Here is a 26701-nt window from a genome sequence, read left to right as displayed (position 1 = left end):
TCAATACTCTTCTCCAGCACCACAGCTCAAAGGCATCAATTTTCCTTCTATCCTCCCTAATAATTTTCCAACTCTCTGATACATAACAAGTGATTGCAAAGACCATGGCCTGTATCAGACACACTTTAGCCTCCAGAATGACACTCTTGCTCTTCAGTACTTTGGAGAGGTCCCTAACAGCAGACTTTCCCATCACAATATGTCTTTTAATTTCCTGGCTGCTGGTGCCGAGAGAGTTGATTGTGGAGCCAAGCACACTAAAGCTGTGTACAATTTCAATCTCTTCACCATCAATCCTGATGCTGCCACTTGGTCCAGTGGTAAAAATCTTTGTCTTCTTGATATTGAGCCTCAATCCATATTGAAAGACTGCAGTCCTTGACCCTCTGCAGCAAGCGCTTCAGATAATCCTGTTTCAGCAAGCAAGGGTTGTGTCATCTGCGTAAAGAAAATTGTTGATGGATCTTCCACCAATCCTGACCCCACATTTTTCCTCATAGATCCCAGCCTCCTGGATAATCTGCATACAGGTTGAAAAGGTATCGAGATAGGACTCATCCCTGGCATATGCCCTTCCCAGTTTTGAACCATGCTGTGTTTTCCTGCTCTATTCTGAAGACTGCCTCTTGGTTCAAGTATAAGTTTGCATTAGCACAACTTGGACCAAGAGAAGTTGCATATAAATGTCGATAAATTATGGAAAAAGATGTAATATTTTTACAATTTACTCAAAGTAGCAAATGCTGGCAGATGTAGACTTTGGTGAAATATGTGTGTGAGATATGGTGCCATAGAGCTTAACATGCTAGATTTTAAAATGAAAGGTCAACAGCTTGGAGCCACCACCTGCTCTGTAGTAGACAAATGAGCACTGTTCTCTCGTTAATCTTCGTGGTCTCAGAAAGTTAGTGGAGACTCACCACAAGTTGGATTTTTTACTTTATGGTGCTCTCTGGTGTGTGTGTGTGTATACATGCCTATGCTTTGGCTTTAATCTTAACCTCCTTGCTCTTAAGCAGTTTGGAGAGGTCCTTCATACCAGATTTCCCTAATGCAGCCTAGCTTTTTCTTTCCTGACTGCTACTAATATGGTTGCTGTTTGTGAATCCAAATAAACAGAAATCATTGACAATTTTGATCATTTTTCCGTCTATCATTATGCTGCCTATTGGTCTAGTGATGAGAACATGCAGTGTTCCTACTTCTATACAGACAACAGCTTCTAGACATGTATATAGGTTTTTCATGAGTACAATTTGGAGTTTTAGGATTCCCAGTCTCCTGAATTTTATCAATAATTTGTTATGATCCACTTAGTCAAATGCCTTTTCATAATCAATACATTGTAGGTAAAAAATTGCTTGTTTTCCCTATTTTCAGTTAAGATACATCTAGCATGGACAATAATATCCCTTATTCTTGTGCCTACTGTGCATTCAGATTGAATCTCATGTGGTTCACTGTGCTATACTGATATAATCATTTAAAAATTATATTCAGCAAGATTTTACTTGCATGTGGAATTAATGATATTGTTCTATAATTTCCATAGTCTGTTTCTGGAACAACTATTTTTGTACGGGGAACAAATATGGATCTCTTACAATCAGTTGGCCAGGTAGATGTCTTCCATATTTGTTGGCAGAGATTAGTGAGTGTATTTAGGATTGCATATGTTTCCTGAAACATTTCAGTTTGTATTCCATCAATTCCGTTTGTCTTTTGCCAGTGACTTTAAGAAGACAGAGCAGTCCTAGATACACAAAACATCAGCGCTACAAAGATTGTAAAATATAAGCTATGAAGAGATTGAGATTGTACATAGCTTTAGTTTGCTTGGCTCCACAGTCAACAGTCTTGGCACCAGCAGCCAGAAAATTAAAAGGCGCATTGCCATGGGAAAGTCTGCTGTTAGGGACCTCTCCAAAGTACTGAAGAGCAATGGTGTCTCTCTGGAGACTAAGGTGCGTTTGATACAGGCCATGGTCTTCGCAATCACTTGTTATGCATCAGAGAGTTGGACAATGACCAAGGAGGATAGAAGGAGAATTGATGCCTTTGAGCTGTGGTGCTGGAGAAGAGTACTGAATGTACCCTGGACTGCTAGGAAAACAAACAGATTTGTCCTGGAAAGGGTTAAACCGGATGGCTCCTTGGAGGCAAGGATTCTGAGGCTCTGTCTAACATACTTTGGACATGTTGTGAGGAGAGACTGGTCCTTGGAGAAGGACATCATGCTTGGGAGGGTGGAGGAACAGCGCAAGAGAGGAAGGCCTTCTATGAGGTGGATTGATTCAGTGACTGGGATAATTGGGATGGGAGTGTCAGAGACAGTGTGATTGGCACAGGACAGAGCAGAGTTTAGGGTTGTTGTACGTAGGGTCGCTATGGGTCGCAGGTGACTTGACGGCACATAACAACAACAACAACAACACTGAAATTATAAGGAAAATGGATAAATGTACACAATTAGGGAATACAGCAAAGATATGGAAGAACTCAATAAAGCAGCAAGTTTCCAATAACGTCCATTAACAAGATAGCAGACATTCTCTTTAAGTACTCTTGGCACATATCTAGATCCTGTATGCCCTTTTAAAGACTATGACGTGCCTGACCCAATCATATTTTTAGTTGCTTCATAAGCATGTGAAAGTTCAACAAAAAATAATGTAGATCAAAGAAGAATTGATGTTTGAATAACTGAGATGAAAAAGAGTAGTTAAATATACATTGTCTTCCAAAAGAACAAGTAAGTCGGTCTTGGATTAAGTGCAGCCAAGAGTTTCTTAAAAGCAAGAATGTTGAAACTTAGTCTCACATACTTTAGGCATGTTATCGGGAGAGGTCAGTCATTGGAGAAGCCAGTCCATCATGCATGGAAAGTAGATGATCAGTCTTCAAAAAGATAAATTGACACAGTGACTGTAACTATTCTTTATAATCATAGTAAAGATTGTGAAGCTGGTCTAGGATCAGGAATAATTTTTTTTTCTTTTGTACATTGAGTCATTATAGGTTGGAACTAACTCAGTAACACCTGGTAACAATGTACCTCAGCTCACAGCTCAGGAAATTTAAAGCAGCTATAATCATACAAAATATGTTTCTTGATCACAATCAAATCAAACTAGAAATTAGCAATAGTAGTAGAAAGACGGTAGGAAAATCTTCATACACTTGAAAATTAAATAGCACATTATAAATAGTTTGAGTTAGAAGGTTAATATCAATACAATGGAAGACATACAAATACTGAACTGAATGAGAATGAAAGTACAAAAAAATTTAAATTTGTGAAGCATGATGAAAACTGTGATGAGAGAAAATAGTTTAACTGTACTTTGAGAAGCACAGGTGAGTCCATGGCCCATAGCAAGAACAACATAGTCAAACAGAAACATCTTAAATCAATAATCTTATTTGTTTTACATCAAGCAACAAAAACAGAAGAGAGAAATAAATCTAAAGAAAGCAAAATAATAAATAGCAAAAATCAAGGAAATGCCAGAATTTTAAACTGAAAAAAATACGGAAAAGTATACAAAAAGATTTTTCTTTGAGAAAATTAAAAGAAAAAAAATCAACATAGTAAAACTGATAAAAGAAAAAGGGAGAGTATATTTCTAATATCAGCAATAAAATATGGATGTCCATTTGATAAAATTGGTTCAAAACCAAAAATTATAAGCACAAAAAAACCTCAGTGCAGGAGAGAGTAATATCTCAGATGACTGTAGATTAAAAATTTATTAACAAAACGTTGTTGTTGTTGTTATGTGCTGTCAAATCGCCTATGACTTATAGCAACCCTATGTACAACAGCCCCAAACCCTGCCCTATCCCTTGCCAATCTTATTGTCTCCAACACACCTATCCCCATTACCCGAGTCGCTGAATCAATCCATCTCATGAAGGGTCTTCTCCTCCTGCACTGTCCTTCCAGCCTTCCAAGCATGACGTCCCCCTCCAAGGACTGGACCCTCCTTGCAACATGTCCAAAGTATGTAGACGAAGTTTCAGAATCCTTGCCTCCAAGGAGAAGCCTGGTTTTACCTTCTCCAGAACAAAGATAATTCAGTAATATATTAAAAATGATACCATGACTAAGTGAGGTTTATTCTAGTGATGCATGACTGTTTTAATGTTTTAAATAAATTATTACCATTTATAGTATTGACAAATTTTAGTTTGAAAATCACAGTGTGATAATAGGGTTTATTGTCCAAAATAGCTTCCCTATCAATAACTTACTTTCCCATGTGGGTGGGCAGAAAGATGCAATTGAATGTGTTAGCTTATCCACAAGGTGATTTGTTAGTCTCACAAATAGATTGACTAGTCTTCCCGTTGAATTGGGTGAATCTATAGCGTAAACCTAACCACCAGTGAAGAAGAAGTAAAAGAATATAATGCATCCTTCAAAATCAGAGATTCTTGTGGCAGACGGACTAGAGTCTATGAGAAGAAAAGTCATAGGAACCACAGCAGAGAACCAGAGACCTTACATGAGATGGAGCAAACCTTGGGACTGCTACATCATTGTACCAGAGCCTTTGCTCTAGTTAGACAACTGGGGATGGGAGGGGAGAGCCATACCTGGCAGAATTGAGAGCTAACGCTGGCTTAAAGCCATGAGGCTCAAGACTGAGGTACCTGCGAGCTCATTTCAGAGGCTGTCCTCGCTATATTCTGCTGCTGTTGTTGTTGTGTTGTAGAGTCAGAACTGACCCATAGCTGACCCTCTGGTGGGTTTTCTGAGGCAATTAAGATGCAGGAGGAGATTATCCATCCTCCCACAGAGCAGGCAGTGGCCTCAAACTGCATGCCTTTGGGATTGCAGTGCAGCTTCTTGCCACTTGGCTACCAGAGCTCCCTATTCTGCTCCTAACCTGAATGGAGAAGCCTTTTGACTCCTCCAATATGATTCTGTGCAGTCTGTGAGCAGTAATATAGAATTTTAGCCAAGTAAAGTAGTAAGATTGGTATTGAGATGAATAAAAAGAAGTGCAGGAGTATCGGGGACAGTCTGAGCTCATTTGAATTGGTTTTGTGTTGTTGATGTTGTTGATGGGGATAGTTCCCCAGTGTGAAGTTGATCAAGGTCAGTCAGATAAGGCCATCCCCATGTGGCCCTCTTTTTACCACACAGTATCATATTAGTGTATATAGAGATTGTCTTTAACAAAATTTAATAACCATTCATGATAAAAATATTCTCTGAGAGTGTAGTATAAAACTGTAATCCTGTTAAGGATTATTTTTAAAAATCTATAGCTGTCTTTGTTCTCAATAATGAAAAAACTGGATGTCTTCTCTTTATAATTGAAAACAAAGTAGAGATGTTTGCTTTTATGATAGTTATTAGAAAATGGATAGTTCTATCTTGAGCGATAAAACAAACAAATTAAAAAAAAGAAAATTAAAGGCAAAAATATGAGAAAGCAAGAAATAAAACTACCCCTATTTGCACATGAAATGATTGTATTTATAGAATTTTTTTAAAAAGAAATTTACATGAAATCTACATAAAAGTGAATAAGCTTATTCATGAAAGATTCAAGATTAAAGGACAACATAAAAAAATTATCTATGTTCTACCAGAGGTACCTTTTTAAATGAAATAATATACATTAAATATCTGCCTTTGTGTTTTACATGGTATATAATTCAGTATATACTGAGTTTAAATAGCAATTAATGAAAAGTTTTTAATCTAATTGTGCATTCTGTTGTTATGTGTTGTTGAATCACCTGTGACTTTTAATGACCCTATAAACAACAGCTCTGAACCCTGCACTATCCTGAGCCAATCTCATCTTGACTGACATACCTAATCCCATTATCCCACTCTCTGTGGCAGTTGATCTCATCCTGAGTCTTCCTTTCTTGTTCTGTCCCTCCTCCCATCCAAATATAATGTCCTTCTGCAAGGACTTGTCTCTGCTGGCCACAGGCCTAAAGTATGTGAGAAAGAACTTCAGAATTGTTGCCTCTAAGGAGCAGTTTGATTTCACTCTCTCCAGGACAAACCTCTTTATTCTCTTGGTGGTCCATGCTGTGTTCAACACTCTTCTCCAACACCACAATTCAAAGGGATTGTTTCTTCTTCTGTCAGCCTTAATCATTGTCCAGCTCTCTGATGCATAGCAAGTAATTCCAAAGACCATGGCCTGGATCAGGCACACCTTGATCTGCAGACAGACATCATTCTTCTTTGGTACTTTAGAGAGGTCCCTAACAACAGATTTTCTCAATGCAATTCATCTTTTCATTTCCTCACTGCTGGTTTCAAGAATGTTGATTGTGGAACCAAGTAAGCTGACATTGTTAACAAGCTCAGTCTCTACTTTGTCTGTCACGATGCTGCCAATTGGCACAATGGTGAGAATTTTTGTTTTCTTGATGCTGACCTTCAATGCATATTGAAAAATTTAGTTCTTGACTTTCTACAGCAAATGCCTCATGTACTCCTCAGTTTCAGTAAGCAATGTTGTGTTCCTAATTTAAAATATTAATAGAACAAAACCCAAACAAACACATAAAACACAGCTTATTTGTGGGTTTCCATTCTTAGAAGCAATAGTAGTTAACTCTATGACTGCTGCAGCATGTTGTTGTTGTTGTTATGTGCTGTCGAGTCACCTGTGACTCATAGCGACCCTGTGTACAACAGCCCTAAACTCTGCTCTGTCCTGTGCCAATCACACTGTCTCTGACACTTGCATCCCAATTATCCCAGTCACTGAATCAATCCACCTCATAGAGGGCCTTCCCCTCCTGTGCTGTCCCTCCACCCTCCCAAGCATGATGTCCTTCTCCAAAGACCAGTCTCTCCTCACAACATGTCCAAAGTATGTTAGATGGAGCCTCAGAATTCTTGCCTCCAAGGAGCCACCCGGTTTAACCCTTTCCAGGACAAATCTGTTTGTTTTCCTAGCAGTCCAGGGTACATTCAGTACTCTTTTCCAGCACCACAGCTCAAAGGCATCAATTCTCCTTCTATCCTCCTTGGTCATTGTCCAACTCTCTGATGCATAACAAGTGATTGCGAAGACCATGGCCTGTATCAAATGCACCTTAGTCTCCAGAGAGACACCATTGCTCTTCAGTACTTTGGAGAAATCCCTAACAGCAGACTTTCCCATGGCAGTGCGCCTTTTAATTTCCTGGCTACTGGTGCCAAGAGTGTTGACTGTGGAGCCAAGCAAACTAAAGCTGTGTATATAGATGAATAAAATAATTTTTTAACATAAGATTATTGTTGGTTATGACTAATTTCAGATCTTTGGGTGATCTTCCTTATTTGGAAACCTTTTCAATGTCATATGATGCTACCACAGATCAATATCTGGATTTTACTAAGAATAAATTGAAAACAAAATTGAAGACTTGCACAAATTCCAGACTATAAATATCCCTGCAGAATTACTCTCTGCAACAACTTGCGAATTATCCTCTGAAAGACGATAGATATATATCTTGGACTGAAATGTGCTGGTATCTTGAGAATAAAAATAGTGTTGTTATCTTAATGGAAAAACATTCAGTCCGACTGGATTACTGAGGTGATGTAATAAGAAAAAACACTTTCATTTCTTAGAAACATTACAGTTTAAGTCTAGTTTTGACAAACTTTCCATGTGACCTTGCGTAAGTAATTTTTTTGTCTCTTTGGGTCTCTGTTTTCTGATCAATAAAATAGGAATAATTATATGTTGTATAGTATTGTGTATTAAATGTACAGAGACACAATGGAAAAGCTTCAGCTTATAAAAGGTTAAGCCTTGCCTTGGTTTTTAAATCTGGTTGGAACTTGAGGAAGCATTTTAATTGTTTTTGGTCAAGCATTCTTCTAAGTGGCATAGCACAGGTCTGTCCATTTGCTGTACAGAGGAAATTGTGATTATTGTGATGCTGAACACTATGACACTGATGTGTCAAATGTGATAATGGTTACCCATGGTGGAGAGTGTTTGGTGGTGCTCCCCGATTAAAACAAGCTTGGAAGCAGGAGTGTCATCCACTTCCTTGTCTCTGGAAACCCTATGAACTTGGAGAAATGAGAGCTATTTAAGTGTTCGAATCTTTTGTTCATAGCGTCTCTATGAGTTGTCTATGACTTAACAGCACTTAGCAACAACAACAACAACTATATATAGGAATAATTATATACAGGAATATTTAGGAATAATTTTATATATATGAATAATTTTATATATAGATATATGTATAATTATACACACACACACACACACACACACATCAGTTAGTATTAGTTTGAAAAAGGATGACAAAGCAAGTTTTGACGGCTTTGTGTTGTGTGGCTGGAGAAGAGCACTGAATATTCCATGGACTGGCAAAACCCAAACAGATATGTCTTGGACAAAGTGCAACCAGAGCGCTCCTCAGAGGCAAGGATAGCAAAACTTTGCCTCACATATTTTGGGCACGTTGTGAGAAGAGGCTATTCCTTGGAAAGGGATATCATGCTGGCAAAGGTCAGTGAAAGATAGGAAGTCCCTCAACAAGATGAGTTTAAAATTAATATATTTTAGGGCCTTATGTTTATCATAAGAGTCCGGAATGAAGGTTGCAGAGTGGAGTATACAAATGAAGGAGTTTGTCTTTTGCTTTTTAAGGAGAGGAGCAAACTGGGGGTGCAAGTGGGGGTGGGGTGGGAGGGTGGAGAGAAAAGTGCAGCAATGAATGAATGGAATTCCAAGATCTCTGTAGATGTTCATTGAAATTAATAATAATAATAATAATAATTTTTTTAAAAAAGGTGAGCTGGTGCATTGACTGCAGCAATGGATGCAATTGTCTCAGAGATGTTGAGGATGGCACAGGATGGGACAGGGTTCAGATCAGTTGTTCAGAGGGTCACTGTGAGCAGTACGAGACCTGACAGCACCTAACAACAACAACAACAGCAACAACAACGGGATTAGTTTGAGGATTGATTATTATGTGTCTCCTATGACATGATGAACAAAGAAATATTATATAAACCATCCCAAGTTATAGTCTGTGAAATTAAATTGTCATCTAGATTAGTGATTCTCAAGTGGAAGGTAACTTCTGTCTAGAAAAAGCTTTTCATATCTTACGTTGTTTTTCTACTTGGGAAGAGTTGAAATTTGTCTTGCATTATTAAGTGTAGTCTCAATGTTAAGGATGACTGTTACAGTTAATGTACTGGTAGAAGAAGGCCAGGCTCTAGAAAAGGGCAGCTAAGATAGCCTTTTTGGTCTATTTGGGGGCCTTAAAGAATCGATATATAAAGTAGAGTTACTCTATTTTTCAATCATCAATATGTAATTTTGAAATGTATTTTGTTTAGTGATCATGCCAATAGGATCATGAAATATGTCAACAATACGGATTGTTATCTGACTCTATATCCTTCCAAGGAGGCCCTGTAAGAAAGTATCTTGTATCTTAGGAGAAATGTAACTGACTGTGATCAATTAGTTGTGGCCTCCACTGCACTCGGACCAGCCTTAAAGGTTTTTGTTTTTTGGGTTTTTTTTTTTAATTTTTTTTTAGCCTACAGCACCCGGTATTCCCAGGCTGTCTCCCATCCAAGTACTAACCAGGCCCGACCCTGCTTAGCTTCCAAGATCAGACAAGATCGGGCGCGTTCAGGGTGGTATGGCCGTAGACTTAGGAGAAATGTAGAATAAAAATCATTGGGACTTTCATCCTCCAAATCTGTGACCTACAACAAAAAACCTAAGACAAGTAAAAATATTTCAGTTGTCAATAGTTTGTAATTTTAGTTTCAGCAGTGACAGTGCCTATTGCTTAAGAAAAGCTAATACCCAGGTGTTATAATTTCTTATCTTGGTGGTAGCTATCACTCAAATGTCAAAAGCTCATTATAAATGTCATAAACAAAATCAGTATTGAGTGAGGAAGATCATGCTATTAACTTCATGTGCGGCACTTTTGTTGTGACATGACTTTATGTTTGGTTACTGCTTGACATCTTTTCATTGTATCAGGCTGTGATTAATCAAATCTTGCAGTGACATCTCACTATCTTTCAAAGACTATAATTGTACCATTTAATGGTGATTTAGTTCTTTTTTTTTCAAAATAGTACTCTGCAGATGTAGGTAGGTAGGTAGTCTGTTACTAGGTAATGAGCTTTCATCTTTTCTTCTCATCAGTGCAAAGAAATGCCAAACTAATGATAGTTGAAAATAGAGTTTCTCCCCACCCCCCCTTCTCTACTTGACCTGGTTTTACTTAGAAGAGAAATAACAAGCATGGGCCAAGATGTTAGAAGAGTTCAATGGAAGATGTGATTTTGTACTTTAATCACTCTGGGAAGGAAAGGGTCATGAAAGGTTCGTACTGGATTATTATTTATTTTTAATTATTAGAAAATCCCATTTGGTAAGCACTTCCCTATCCAGAACAGAGTCTAGATATCCTCCAAGAGCCTTGTAGCTTTTCTTTCACCTTGCGCTCCATTGAGAAGGGAGCAGGTAGAGGTGGTGGCAGACAGTCTCTGAAGTTCCTTGTCCTGGACCCATGAGAGTGCCTGCCAGCAGTATACTCACAAGCTCTTCAGTGGGTCAAGGGAGCACCTTCTCGGCTCATTCCGTTGCTATTTGTATGGCTTCAGCATGGAACCGAGATGGCTCTCAGACTCCTAAGTCTGCTCCTTCACTCTAGTTGAGAGCAGAACAGGATCCAGGAGAAGGTGACCAAGGGCGAAAAGGGAAGAAATTGGATTTGCAATATCCTTTGGAGTCTGGAAAGCACCAGGAGTTATTGGGAGGGAGACTGTGGAAGTCTCATTCAGCTCTTCTCATTTTGGGAGTGTCATGTTTCCTCTGGCTGAAGTTCCACAGCAGCAGGGAGATGCTGATGGAGGGAAGGATCATGACCTCAAACGCGTCCCAGTCCAGAAAATGAGAGGAGAATCTCTTATCAAACTCCTGCTGAGCTAGAATTCCTCCCTGCCCAGGTACACTACTAAAGCCAATCACAACAGGCCCATCTTCCTGGGCCAGGTATGTAATGGTGTCTGAGGTAAAGTTGAAGTAGCCAGCCTTGAGAAGACACAGAATCATGATTTGGGAGGTGTTGCTAGCAGAAGCAATTTGATCCCATTTGACATTGAACATTCCTGAAACAATGCCAAAGTCTTCTTGGAGGGAAGAAATCATGAGATCATTCCACACCTACTGCACCACTTGAGCCAACATTATAGATATCGTACTGTAAGGTCCCAGGAGAGACAAAGAAATTGAGGTTGTTAACTACACTGGTTCACTTGGCTCCACAGTCAACTCTCTTGATACCAGCAGCCAGGAAATAAGAGACAAATTGCACTGGGAAAGCTGGCTTTCAGGGACCCCTCAAGAATACTGAAGAGCAATGACAGCAATCTGGAGACTAGGAGTGCCTGATCCAGTCCATTATCTTAGCAATTGCTTGCTATATGTCAGAGAGCATGACAAGGACTAGGGATGAAAGAAAAGAAAGAAAATTGATGCATTTGAGCTGTGGTGCTGGAGAAGAGTATTGAATATACCATGGGCTGCCAGGAGAACAAACAGGTTTGTCCTAGAGAGGGTGAAACCAGGTTGCTTCCTGGAGGCAAGGATTCTGAGACTTCATCTGACATACTTTGGGCATGTTGTAAGGAAGGACCAGTCCATGGAGAAGGACCTCATGCTTAGAAGGGTGGAGAGATAGAGGAAGAGAGGAAGGCCATCAATGATATCGACTTATACAGTGACTGGGGTAATGAGGGTAGGTGTGTCAGAAACAGTAAAGTTGACAAAGGATAAAGCAGGTTTCAGGGCTGTTGTACATAGGGTTGCTATGAATCACAAGCGACTCGATATCACATAACTACAACCACAACAACAACTGCAAGGTCAGGTGTTCCCCCTCCACAGCGTAGCAGTGATTCAGAAGCCAAAAGTCTGGTCCCTTCTTCTGCTTGGGTGATAGTTTACAGAGCAAATACCATAATTGCCAGCCACTGTATCTCACACATCCCAAACCATTTCTGGACTCACCAAGACCAGAAAAGTAATACTGAACTTTTAAAAATGAGTTTATATTATAGTAGAGTCCCCCCCTCTCTTTTAGTGGTGAAAATATACATAATAACACATATGGCAATATAATAATTTCTGTATATACAATTCAGTGATGTTGATTATATTTTTCAAGTCATGCAACCATTCTTAATAACTTGTTTCAAAATAATCCCACCATCATTATTTGTACCTAAATAATATCTCCCTTTTGCCTTTTTCTATCTTTAATGGTAGGTCCAACTGAGACAGTTTCAACTCATAGCAATCCTATACCCATCCCTAGTGACCTTTTCTAATTTTTGTTTCTGTGTAATCTACCTTGGAGAAAGTACAACAAGGATATTCCTTAAAGGAAAAAAATGGTGAAAATTTGTCTCACATAATTTGCACAAGTTGTCGGGAGACATCTGTCACTAGAAAAAGATATCATAAAAGTATAAGGTCAGCAAAAGAGAAGATCTTCATTGATATGAATTGGCACAGTGACTGTGCTGTAGTGAACTTGAGCATGGCAGAGATTGTGAGGGTAACACAAGACAGAACAAGTTTTGATCTGTTGTTCATATGGTCACTATGAATTGTGGTTGACTTAAAGCCACCTAACATAACTAACTGTCCAAAGGCTCAATTCATTGCTGTTGAATTAGAACCAACTCATAACTGACCCTCCAGCATGTTTTCAAAAGGCTGTAAATAGCACTGGGGGCATTTTCTCATCCTTCTCCCTCACAATAGCTTGCAGGCATTTGCTCGTCCTTCTCCCTCAGATTAGCTTGCGAATTTGAACCAATAGATAAGTATTACCTTTGGGTCACCAACTCCAAATGGATTAGCCAGAACATTGTACATTTACTTAGTTGTTCCTTGGTAGTATAAATATTTAAGTGCTTGACTACCAGCCAAAAGAATAGTGGTTTGAACTCAAAGGCACCTCAGAAGACAAAACTGGGAATCACTTTCCAAAAGGTCGCAGCCTTGAAATGTCTGTAGTGCTGTATTTATAACCTATAGGAATATTGACATATGTTTTCTTTCCACATAATGTCTTTGGTTTTAGTTCATAGTAATGCCTTGTTGTTGTTGTTGTTGTTATGCTGTGCCATTGAGGAGCCTATGACTCATAGCAACCCTGTGTACAACAGCCCTAAACCTTGCTCTATCCTGTGCCAATCTTATTGTCTCCAATACCACTGAGTCAATCCAACTCATCGAGGGTCTTTCACTCTTGCGCTGTCCCTCCACCCTCCGGAGCATGATGTCCCTCTCCAAGGATTGGTCCCTCCCCTCAACACGTCCAAAGTATGTCTGATGAAGATTCAGAATTTTTGCCTCCAAGGAGCAGCCAGATTTCACCCTCTCCAGGACAAACCTGTTTGTTCTCCTAGCAGTCCATGGTATATCCAACACCGCAGCTCAAAGGCATCAATTTTCCTTCTAGCATCCCTAGTCAAAGTCTAGCTTTCTGATGCATAGCAAGTTATTGCAAAGACCATGGCCGGGATCAGGCACACCTTAGTCTCTAGACTGACATCATTACAAAGTGATTTGTTGTTCTTAGGTACTATTGAGTCAACTATAACTCATAACAACCCCTATGAACAATGTTTCTGAACCCTGCCTTATCCTGAGCCAATCCCATCTCAGACACACCTAACCCCGTTGCCACAGTTCCTGTGTCAATCCATCTCATTCAGTATCTTCTCCTGCACTGAACCGCTACCTTCTAAGTATGATATATTTATCCAAGAACTGGCAACATGCCCAGAGTATGTGAGATGGTGCTTCAACCTGGTTTAATCTTTTCTTTCTTTTTTTTTTTAAATGTTTTCATTTTAATTGTGATTTTAAATAAAGTCTTCAGCAAAGTTAGATTTCTTTTCATTCATTCATTGTTGCACATTTTACCCTCTCTCCTCCCATTACTCCTCTCCCATTTCATCCTTTGCAGAACAGACCTATTTGTTCTCTTGGAAGTCCATGGCATGGTCAATATTCTTCTCCAGTACCACAACTTTAAGACATTCCATCTTCCTCCCTTCATCAAAGGATTTTAGTTGTTATTGTGTACCATCGAGTCAGAACCTGCCCATAGCTGACCCTTCAGTGGGTTGTTTTATTCCAGACAGTAAATCGCACAGGAGGAGCAATTTACTCTCCCACAAAGCAGCTGGTGGATTCAAATTGCGTGCCATTCCGATTGCATTGCTGTTTCTTACTGCTAGGCCACAAGAGCTGCCTGAATTAGTATTGTTTCTAATACTTGTTGTTGTTAGTATTGTCAAGTCACCTCTGATTCATAGCAATCCTATGTATAACAGTTCTGAACCTTGCTCTATCCTGAGCCAACCTTATTGTCTCTGGCACAACTACCCAATACTCCAGTCATTGAGTCAAACCATCTCATTGAGGGTCTTCCTCTCTATTAGATTTAGTATTGTTTCTTCCTTAAATATTTGATAGAATTTACAAGTAAAATTATCTAGGTCTAGAGTTTTGTTTATATTGAATAACTGTTAAATTTCTTTACTTGGTGTAGGTATATCCACGTTTTCTTTTTGTGTTCGTTTTGGTAATTTGTATCTAAGAATTTATCCATTTAATCTAATTTTTCCAATTTGTTATCAGGAAGTTGTAATGATGCTCTTTTGTAATATTTTCACATTTTGTTAGGTCTGTAGGGATGTGTCAATATTCATTCTTGTATTGATTTTTGTTTGTTTATTTACAAAGTTCATATATATTGTTTTTCGCACGGGATTGTTCCCAGTTCCTTCACCATCACTCCCTACACACATCAAATTGTGTGATTCTATGATTAACCACCCTTTTAAAAAATGGATATTTTTTAAATGTTTATCTTTTTTATTTCCTGGTTATTAGCATGGATTGAATCTTATCCCTCAAAGTATATACTGTAAATCTTAACCCCTCTTTCTGTAGAAAAGATCTGTGGTGGTACAGCGGTAAAACGCTTAATTACTAACTAGAAATTTAACAGTTCAAAGCTATCAACTGATCCACAGAAGAAAGATGTGATGGTTTAATTCTGTTAATATGTACAGCCTTAGAAACTCTCTGAAGCAGTTCTGCATGAGTTGCATTGACTCAGTGCCAATGGGTTAGGTTTGGTTTAGTTAATAATAATGTATCAATAGTGGTTGATTAAGTATGACAAACTTACCATACTGATAAAAGATGTTCTCAGTAGGGGAGGATGAATGTGATGTATACAGGAATTCTGTTGTAACCCTCAGATTTTTCTTTAAGTCTGTACATATTATAATTGTAAAAAAATTAATTAAATTAAAAAAGAAACATTTCACTTCTGTCTCCTGTTTGTAGAGTTAGGGAAATAATATATGTCTTGAATGGCAAGATTGGTGTTTCTGCATTCTGGGACAGGTAATTGTGCTCTAATCAACACAAGAAGTGTTCTAGGTGAGAGGATCTGATTGTTATAGCCGAGCCATTTCAGCGCTGTGCCCCTCATTACTGTAAACTGTTGACAACTGCTGATGAGATCACAGACAGAAGCTTTCTGTTTAAGGGAAATGTTAGGCAGTCACTGGTAGATTTCTGACACGCCATTACAAAATGCTTCCTGTTAGCAGTTCGTGGAAAGAGAAATTGATGTGAACCTATTAGTATCAGAATTACATGTTAAAAAGTTAGAGCAGAGTTCAATTTATTTCTGCAGTAACAAGCAAGCCAGAAATTGACTTGACAATTATTTCTATTTCTACTTCTTGGTTTATTCTGGTGAACATTTCAATATAAAATCAACGTGCTTACACACCTTTTAGTAAATAACTTGTGTGAATGAAGATTGTCTTATAAGAACTAACATTCAACCACTTCTTAATTGAAAATATATATTTTATAGTTCTCTCTGGTTAAAAAAATACAAGATAGTATAATTTGTGATAATTTTTTTTTTAATGTTGGAGTAATGGATGGCCTAGTGGCAAGAAACTGTGCTGGAATCTCAAAGGCACATCATTGTAAACCACCAGCTGCTTCCGCAGTACAAGTGGGAGAAGGATGGGCGATCTCCTCCTGTGTGGTTAAAAGCCTCTGAAAATCTACTGAAGCTATGGGTCGGTTCTGACTAGATGACACACAACAGCAAGCCACTAGAGCTCTCAATTCTATCTCAAAATCAAGGAAACAAAAATCCTCACCACAGGATCAGTGGGCAACATAATGATGTTGTTGTTGTTATATGCCGTCCAGTTGTTTGTGACTCATAGCGACCCTGTGTACAACAGCCCTAAACTCTGTTCTGTCCTGTGCCAATCGCACTGTCTCTGACACTCCCATCCCGATTATCCCAGTCACTGAATCAATCCACCTCATAGAGGGCCTTCCCCTCCTGCACTGTCCCTCCACCCTCCCAAGCATGATGTCCCTCTCCAAGGACTGGTCCCTCCTCACAACATGTCCAAAGTATGTTAGACGGAGCCTCAAAATCTTGCCTCCAAGGAGCCACCCAGTTTAACCGTTTCCAGGATGAATCTGTTTGTTTTCCTAGCAGTCCATGGTACTCCCAACACTCTTCTCCAGCACCACAGTTCAAAGGCATCAATTCTCCTTCTATCCTCCTTAGTCATTATCCAACTCTCTGATGCATAAGAAGTGATTGCAAAGACCATGGCCTGTATCAGACGCACCTTAGTCTCCAGAGAGACACCATTGCTCTTCAGTACTTTGGAGAGGTCGCTAACAGCAGACTTTTCCATGGCAATGCGCCTTTTAATTTCCTGGCTACTGGTGCCAAGAGTGTTGACTGTGGAGCCAAGCAAACTAAAGCTGTGAACAATCTCAATCTCTTCACCATCCATCCTGATGCTGCCAATTGGTCCAGTGGTGAGAATCTTTGTCTTCTTGACATTGAGCCTCAATCCATATTGGAGGCTGCAGTCCTTGACCCTCTGCAGCAAGCACTTCAGGTCCTCCTCAGTTTCAGCAAGTAGGGTTTGTCATCTGCATAACACGGATAGATGGAGAAAAAATTAAAATTGTTGATGATTTCATCCTACTTGCCTCCATAGCCAGCACTCTTAGTATCAGCAGTTGGGGGATAAGGAGACAAATAGCATTGAGAAAGTCTGCTGTCATAATTTTCCCAATCACCTGCTATGCATCTGAGAGCTGGACAGTATATAAGAATGACAGAAGAAGAATTGATGTACTTGTGTTGTTGTGTTGGCAAATAATGCTAAATATCCCGTGGAATGCCAAAAGAACAAACAGATATGCCTTAGAGAAAGTTTAGCTAGAGTGTTCCTTGGAGGCAAGATGGTGAAGCTTCATCTCACATAATTTGAACATATTGTCAGGAGAAGCTATGTCTTGGAAAAGAACATCATATTTGGAAAGGTGGAGAGTTAACAAAGGAGAGGAAGACCTTCAATGGCATATACTGCTACAGTATATGCAATGGAATGAAATGAAATGTATCAAGGATGATGACAATGTCTCAAGATAAGAGTTCAAACCTGCTGTTCATAGGATCTCCATGAGTCATACTGGACAATTACTAGGGATGATTGAAGGAGAATTGATGCCTTTGAGCTGTTGTGTGTCTGACAAAGGCCAGGGTCTTTCCAATCATGGTCTTTTTCAATCCATTCAATTGTGGTTGGACATTAGGTCTGTTTCCATGTTCTTGCTATGGTGAATAATGCTGCTATGAACATTGGTATAGAAGTCTCTATTTGTGCCTCAGTTCTCATTTTCTTAGGGTATATTTCAAGCAATGGGATAGCTGGGTCATATGGAATTTCTATGTTGAGCTTTTTGAGGAAACACCAAACTGCCTTCCAGAGTGGTTGTACCATTTTACAATCCCAAGAACAATGTAGAAGAGTTCCTATCTTGCCGCACCCTCTCTAACATTTATTACTTGTTTCCCTGCTAAACTTTGCCACTGCTACTGAGGTAAGATGGTATCCCATTGTGGTTTTGATTTGCATCTGTCTTACTGCCAGTGATTTTGAATTTTTCTTCATGTGTCTGTTGGACATCCAACTGTCCTTCTCTTTGAAAAGTCTTTCCATGCTCTTGCCAATTTTGTAATATGATTATAAGTCTTTTTCTTCAGGAGGCCCAAAATGTTCTATAAACTTTCACTAAGGGACCTTTATCTGAGATGATATTGCCAAATGTTTGTTCACAGTCAGTAGTTTATCTTTTCACCTTGTTGGAAAATTTTTTTTGATGAGCACAGATATTTAATCTTTAGAAAAATTCCATCTCTAGCCTCATTTCCATCACCAAATGGTCAGCTTTCTTAATACTATTCCTTATTCATTGTTTCTACATTTGCCTTCTAATCTTATTTATTGTGAATGCATTTTTATGTTGCTTTTGGGAAGTCTACTAACAAGGGCCTCTCCAAATTACTGAATCACAGTGATGTCACTTTAAAAAGTAAAATGTACTTGATACAAGCCATTGTCTCTTCAGTCAACTGTTATGCATTTGAGAGCTGAACAGTGCATAAGGATGACAGAAGAATTAATGCCTTTGAATTGTGGTGTTGGAGAATAGTACTGAATATTCCATGGACTACCAAAAGAACAAGCAGATACTTCTTGCAGATTGTACAGCCAGAGTGGTTGTTAGAGGGGAAAATGGCTAAGCTTCATCCTACATACTTTGAGGTTATTCTTTATAAAGAGACATCATGCTTAGAAAGGTGGAACGCCAGCAAAATAGAAGAAATCCTTTAAGTAGATGATTGACAAAGTCACCAGAACAATGGATGTAAGTATGTCAGGGATTATGAGGATGGCACAAGATAAGATAGGGTTCAGATCTGATGTTCGTAGGGTCATTTAAAGCTGTACTACACTCAATGGCATCAAACAACAACAATTACATATAAAATCATTAAATGAAATAAATTGTCAATTTCTCAATTCTGTTATATTAAGTATCTCCCAGGTACTATATAGGGACCTCTTGTGGCCTACTAGCAAGAAGCTGCCCTTTAATCCCAAAAGCACAGGGTTTGGGCCAACAACTGCTCTGCTGGAGAAGGATGGACAGTCTCCTTCTGAATGATTAGCTGCCTCTGAAAATCCACTGGAGGGTCAGCTATGGGTCTCTTCTGACTCTATGATACACAACAATAATGACAAGTACTTACATATTTTTAGAAAGAGATTGTATACTGGTGATTGTTGTTGTTTATGTTGATTGCCTTTGAGTCAAGGATGACTTATAACGACCCTATGAACAAAAGGCCTGAAACCCCTTTACGACTATCGACATTTATCAAAGTTCATGGAGTTTCTGGAGGCATGTTATTTAGGAAGTGGATGCCACTTCTGCTTCCATACTGGTGATTAAAGAGTTCTATTATCAAAGCTATTATACTCCAAGTATTTCCTTGTGAAAAAAATGAAAATTAATTTCTATGTGAATTAGGTAACTGATTTTGTTTACTTTTGAATAGTCTACTTGAGAAATATGCTGGCCTAAACTGCTGTTAAGTTGACATTTTATTTTTTTGGCATTTTATTGTCATTTAAAAAATTATTTTTAATGTATTTTGCATATATGATAATGCTCCTTTTTCAATTTTTATAAAACAATGAAAGGTATGAGAAAAATTCATTGTGTCATAGATTGAGATATTTTTAATGGAAATAATGAGGATTCTCAATGTGATGAGTTGATAAGAGGCTTCAATAATGGGTCATTGTGATTCAGTCACATTCAGTGGCATTTTGATTTGTTTCATATGCATGTGGTTTGTTGAACAATGAAAGAAGGTCAAAGAAGAATTGATACTTTTGAATTGTGATGCTGGTTAAGATTATTAAATATACAATGGATTGCCCAAAGATTAACAAATTTGTCTTGGGAGAAGTGAAATCAGGGTGTTATGTATAGGCAAGGATGGTAAAACATCATCTCACTTATTTCAGCATGTGCTTAGGGATAAGCTGATCCCTGGGAAAAGACATCATGCATGGAAAAGTAGAGGCTCAGCTGAAAATGGGAATATCACAATAAGGTGTTTTAACAGTGTTTGCAGCAGTGAACTTGAGCATGGGGGAGATTGGAGAATGACTTAGGATTTGACAAGGTTTACATTTTCTGTTCATTGAGTTACTGTGCATCATAATCAACTCAAAGACATCCAAAACCAACAATGAAAGATGCTGTTAGGTATATTTCACATGCATATATGTGTGTTTTATTTGGTTACATTTCTGTTCACATCTTTTGTCCATTCTGTAATTTATTGTTTTGTCTGTGTTCTTCCAGTTTTAGGAGTTAGTTCTTTGCATATCTCAGATAAAATCAGATCCTGTAGCATAAGGTGTTTAGCAGGTATTTCCCCCATTTTTAGCTTGTCCTATTTTCCCCTTAATAGTTCCTTTCACAAACAAAACTATCTCAGACCAAACCCACGTCCATCTAGATTTTTTTTTCATACTCTTTAACTTGTGCAATTTTCATCTTATATTTGATACATACTTGTTTTGTGGAAGATGTAAGCTTTGTGTCTTTTTAAAAATGTGGATGCGGCCTCACCCAGCTCAGTGGGCGCTGCAGGGCACTCGGAGTGGAGAGCAGAGGCTACAAGTGCCTTGTCTGGTGATTGGGGCACTTTCCTGGGGAGCTGCACCCCGGGCCAGCACGTTGGTGCTCGAACAGACCGAGTGGCCCAGGCAGGAGGATTTCCAGAAATCTCTACGAGATGTCTGACTGCCTCTGATGGAGCTCCAGGAGCTTGCTAAGAAGAGTGGGTAGATCGACCTGTGTGGGATCGTGGGCTGGAGCTCAGAAGGACAGACATCCTAAAGACCTGGAAGATGCAGCAGCCACCAGGGCCCCCCTCAGAGACACTACATGCCAACACCCATAACAGCCGAGATGAAAGGGTCAAAACGGAGCCTTTCCCCTGCGTCCCCTTCCTCATCTCCGCAGGGTAGTGGTGTTCAGCCAGACTCCTTCCCTCCAGGACCTGCCAATGCTGAGAACAGCCAAATAGAATGCAAAGTTTGCAACTGCTGCAGTCAGGAACTGCAAACTTCTTTCACGTACGTGGACGAGAATGTCAATCCGGAGCCCTGGAACCGGAGCTCTCCTAAGACCAAAGGAAATAATCACCCAGAAACTATGGGCTGCAGAAATCCAAACTAGTAGCCCCATGAGGACGTCATGTCCTTGTTATCTGAAGATGAAGACGACACAAGTTCGGAAGCCACATCATTGAGGAAGTCAGTAGACTATGGTTTCATCAGTGCCATCTTGTTCTTGGTCACTGGGATCCTGCTGGTGATTATTTCCTACGTGGTCCCATGGGATTTGACTGTGGATGCTAGCACAGTGGCCGCCCGGGAGATGGAGCGTCTGGAGAAGGAGAGTGTGAGGCTGGGCACCCACCTGGACTGCTGTGTCATCTCTGGCCCCTGCTTCCTCATGCTCGAGGGTGTTGTGCTGTCTTGCCTGCTGATGATGTCCATGTGGAAGGGAGAACTCTATCGCAGAAACCAATTTGCCTCCTCCAAAGAATCTGCCAAACTCTCTGGCTCTTTCAATTTCAGAATGAAAAGTAGTGCTAATGAAAACACCCTAGAACTGTCCTTGGTAGAGGAGGATGCTCTTGTAGTCCAGGTTTAATTCTTGTTGTGAATGTCTTGAGGGTCTCTACTTTGGTATTTTATAAGAAGAAAACAACAGAGGAACAAAAACAAAACACATTTCTTAAAATCAACAGTGCAGTTTCTCTGCTTATCCACAAATGTTTCTTCCCCAAGTCAGTAGCCAATGAGTATCTTTGTTAATGATGCATCTTTCCTTTAGGAGAAAAACACAGTACAACCCTAAAATATAAGAAATCACAACTAGTTTACACCTTCCCATCTAAAAACTTGTGGTTGACATAAATCAGCCTCTGCTTCGATAGCAAATGCTTTCTAATGACCTGGAATAGAAATTATTTATTTTCTATGCATGTAGGATGTTATTCTTGGACAAAAAGTAGAATTAATTCATAATCTATTTTATGAAAAAGAACTTAATAATTGGTGATATTATAAGGTTCACATGTAATTCTCAAAGGTGCTTATCTTTTTCCTTGCTATATATATATTTTTATTTGGGCTAAGTACTCAAATAGAAGGTATTTGAAAGCTTAAAAATGTTATTTATAAAAAAAAGTTTTTAAAAAGAAAAAAATGTGGATGCAATGTTGAAATGCTATCTAATCTTTTTAAATCACCTCTACTCCCCCCAAAGATTAAGTTGTCATATTCTTCTGAAGTCTTTTTCTAGTCTGTTTCTTCTACTAATCAATTTATTTTTGTTTTTATCCTATACAACATTCATGCTCAAGGAAATTATGCTAAATGAAAGAATTCGCTCAAAAAAGGACAAATACTATATAAGAACATTGCTGTTAACAGGAAAACAAAAACAAAAAAACTACTTAGAGAACTACGGAAAGATTTATGTACTGACAGAATCATTCTAATATGGTTACCATGGAATAGTGGAGAGTAGAAAATTAGTGGATAGAGAATGATTACTTGATTGGAGTAGGTGAAGGAAAGCAAAGTGTGGACTGAATAGATCATGAGTCTGTGGTTATTATAATTAATAATATGGAAGAAAATATGTATGATTTATTGACTGAAAATAAAAGCTAAGAAAATATTTACAATAAATCTCTGAGGGTTAATAAAAGATGATAACAGAGGCAAAGAGGAGCAAAGGTTAATATAGAGATAGTTTAGGGAAAGAATAATCAAGGGGACTTTGATGAGACATAGTAATTAATTGCATTAATCATCTTTAATTAAAATATAAACCAAAATATGTGTGAATGCTGAATAAAAACCAATTAAAAACAAAGGATCTCTATGGTATTATAGTAATTCTTAAAGTTGGATAATGTCAATCTTCCAGTTACGTCTTTTTAAGTATTGTGTGATTATTTTGGGTCTTTTACCTTCCCATCTGCACGTTAGAATTTATTTGTTGATACCACAAAATAACTTTCTGGGATTTTTATTGCTACTATAGTTGCTTTTTCTTCTATCAGTGGTATTCAGTGCCTAAAACGTATTCTTAAGATGATCATGAAATTCCAATGGAATTGACTCAAGATCATATCTTGATTCCTGTGGACTTATTTTCATTTTCTTCAGCCTCAATTTGAACTTGCATATGAGTAATTGATGATCTGACCCACAGTCTGACCCTGGCCTAGTTTGGATTGCTGATATTGATCTTTTTCAATGATTTCTTCCATAAATGTTGTCAATCTGATTCTTACTCAGCCCATTGAGTGAATTCTATGTGTAAAGTTGTCTTTTTTGTCTTTAGAAAAAGTATTTGCGATGAATAAATCATTATAAATACAAAATTCAGTCAGTCTATTTCCAGCCTCATTTCTATCACCAAGCCCATATTTTCCAACTACTATTCCTTCTTCATTGTTTCCTACTTTCACATTCCAGTCACCAGTTATCATGTTACAGAAGATCAAGGAATGCAGCCTTCAGTATGGATTGCATCTTAATATCAAGAAAACAAAGATTCTTACCACTGGATCAATAGGCAGTGTCATGATGGACAGAGAGGAGATTGAAACTGTCAACTTCATCTTGCTTGGATCCACAATTAACACTCTAGGTATGAGTAGTCAGAAAATAAGGAGATGCATTGCAATGGGTAAATCTTCAGTTAGGAACCTTTCCAAATTATTGAGGAGTAGTGATGTCAGTTTGACGACTAAGGTACTTCTGAATCAGGCCATAGTCTTTCTGATTACTAGCTATACATGCAAGACCTGGAAAATGAATAAGGATGACAGAAAAGAATTGATGTGTTTGAGAAGAGCACTGAACATTCCATGGATGGCCAAGAAAACAAATAGATATGTCTTGGAAAGGGTGCAGCCAGAGTGCTCTTTGGAGGCAAGAATGATGAGGCTTTTCCTAAAATACTTTGGACATATAGCTAGGAGATGCTATTCCTTGGAGAAGGACACGATGTTGGGTGGAAGGGTCGGCAAAGGAAAGGAAGACCCTCAACCAGGTGGATTGACAAGGTGACTGCTGCAATGGGCTGTTGGGTGTCAGGAAGTGTGAGGATGGTTTAGGACAGGACTGGTTTCAGATATTTTGTTTATAGGGGCGCTATGAATTGTGCTTGATGGAACATAACAGTGATAACATAGTTGCTTTTGAGAACAGTGGACATTTTAATATTATTAGGTCTTCTTCCCTAGATGGAGCTCTGGTGGCCTAGTGATGAAGAACTGTATTGCTAACCCAAAGAATTTCAGTTCAAAGCTACTAGCAGCTCTATGAGATACAGATGGTATCTCATGATACATAGTCTCCTATGGAATTTATAGCCTCTGGGAACCCACTGAAGGGTTAGCTGATCTCTTGCTTACTAGATCACAATCAGTGCTGATCAATGTGATAGCACTTAATAACAACATATACATATAGCATGTAACGCTGAATGGAAAGCATGGATTTTAGAAATACAGAGTCCTCAGCAACAACAACTGCACAATAAAAAGAAAATGACTTTGGGGGTTTGCTCTATTTTGAGGCTTCAGTTCCTTCAGATTCTAAAAGGATAGATTGATGAAATGTTAGAGAGGAACGTGGCGAGAAAGGAACTTATACACTGTTGATGGGATTGTACAATAGTGCAACCATTCTAGAAGGCAGTTTGGTGCTTCGTCAAAAAGCTGAACATAGAAATTGCATATGACCCAGCTATTCCACTACTTGGAATATACCCTGAGAAAATGAGAACTGACGCACAAACTGAGATTTGTATACCAATGTTCATAGCAGCCTTAGTCACCATCTCAAGAACATGGAAACAGGCCAAATGCCCAACCATAAACAAATGGATTGAGAAATTATGATATATTCACACAGTGGACTACCATGCAGCACACAGGAGCAATGATTTTTGTAAATTATTACCTAACTTTGGAGGGGCAGGAGAACATTATGCTGAGTGAACCAGCTCAGTTCCACAAGGACAAATATTGTATAAAACCATTATTGTAGAATGAGTATGAGGCTCCAAGAGGGGTGGAAGAGGTTGGAAGCAGAGGGATGAGGATATGCAGGGGGAGGGCGAATTAATCATGGGGTTGTACAATTAGATGGGAAGGGTGAGGGAAATTAAAAAAATTTGTTCTTGAAAACAATGTATTTGAATTTTATAAATAAACTAGTAATTCTTATTTTTTTTAAAAAAGAAATACAGAGTCCTGAATTTAATGGTTAGTCTTACAAAAAAATGTTAACTTTATAAATATTTAGCTTTTTATTTGTAAGACATTGAGTATAATATTTTTGTGCATTAAATAATAATGTAAAGAGACTGTCTCAATTCTCTAACACAGGGCAGATAAGAATGCCATTGACAATAACAAAATAGCATTGCCATAAAATATTATGTACTTATTGGACAGTGGGTAGATAAGAAGCAATAAATTGTAAAATACAAAAAGGATAGTGTCTGTTCTAGTTTTTATCAGCAAATGAAGAACAAAAATGCAATTTAACCAGTCATCTGACTATATAACTTTTGTTAAATAATAAATAACTTAAAAATAAAATACCAAGAAAAGAAAATTTATGCTGACTATATTTATCATTTGAAGTGCACCTATGGTGAGAATATATGAAATGTGTGATATAGTATCCCTCACCAAAAAGAATTCATGCAATGATGAATGTTTAGGTAGCTTCACAGTTGGAAACATTATGAGGAAGAAAATGCTTCAGGCTCATGTGATAAAATTTCAGCTTCTAATTTTGGCATTCTCACATTTACAGATAGATTATTTCATTTTGTGATGTTAAAGTTTGAGAATACCCTTATAGACTCCTGAATTATTTAGCAATATAGATTCATGGTGATTGAAGGTTATTAGAGTGATCTGCACAAAATAACATTCTAAAATAAAAGAGTAAGATATTCACTCTTGATTCATAAATTGCTTTTACTTCAACACATTTTATTTTTTGTAATCCCAGTCTGATTTTTTAAACTCTGTAGCATTTTCTAGATTTCAATGGAAATTCAAAAGAAGTATTTGAATAGGAAAACAATCATAGTATCAGTAACTACAAAGTATAAACCAAATCAGTAAAATTTATTAAGTTCCATCTCTTGGATTCTACAACACCACCATTCAAAGGCATCCATTTTTCCCCCCTGTCTTCCTTATTCACTCTTCAGCTCTCAGATATATAGCAAGTAATTGGAAGGACCTTGGCCTGAATCAAGCACATCTTAGTCCTCAAACTGACATCATTATTCTTTAATAATTTGGAGAGGTCCCTAACTGCAGTACAATGCAGTTTTTCCCAGTACAATGTGTTTCCGTATTTTCTGACTGATGGTACCAAGGGTATTAATTGTGGATCCAAGCAAGATGAAGCTGTTGAAGCTGTGGTTTTGGAGAAGAACACTGAACATCCCATGGACAGCTAAGAGAACAAACAGGTAAGTCTTAGAGAGAGTGCAGGCAGAGTGCTCTTTGGAAGCAAGTATGATGAAATTTTGCCTCTCATACTTTGGGCATGTTCCTAATAGGAGCTATTCCTTGAAGAGAGACATGATAT

At 38.3% G+C, this 26701-nt stretch overlaps 1 protein-coding gene and 1 pseudogene across 1 annotated transcript in view; one reads left to right on the top strand and one right to left on the bottom strand.

The window, feature by feature from the left end:
• AGBL4 (ATP/GTP binding protein-like 4) overlaps positions 1-26701 on the top strand; it is a 1996071-nt gene that overhangs the window by 201747 nt on the left and 1767623 nt on the right. The gene's annotated exons all lie outside the window — the stretch shown is intronic.
• LOC102848046 lies at positions 10809-14260 on the bottom strand (annotated as a pseudogene).

This window comes from Elephantulus edwardii, unplaced genomic scaffold (assembly GCF_000299155.1).
Source record: "Elephantulus edwardii isolate Elephantulus edwardi_28Jun2011 unplaced genomic scaffold, EleEdw1.0 scaffold00005, whole genome shotgun sequence".
NCBI classification, from domain to species: domain Eukaryota; kingdom Metazoa; phylum Chordata; class Mammalia; order Macroscelidea; family Macroscelididae; genus Elephantulus; species Elephantulus edwardii.
Note: the sequence above shows the minus strand (reverse complement) of the source record. Positions and strands in the feature narration are given on the sequence as shown.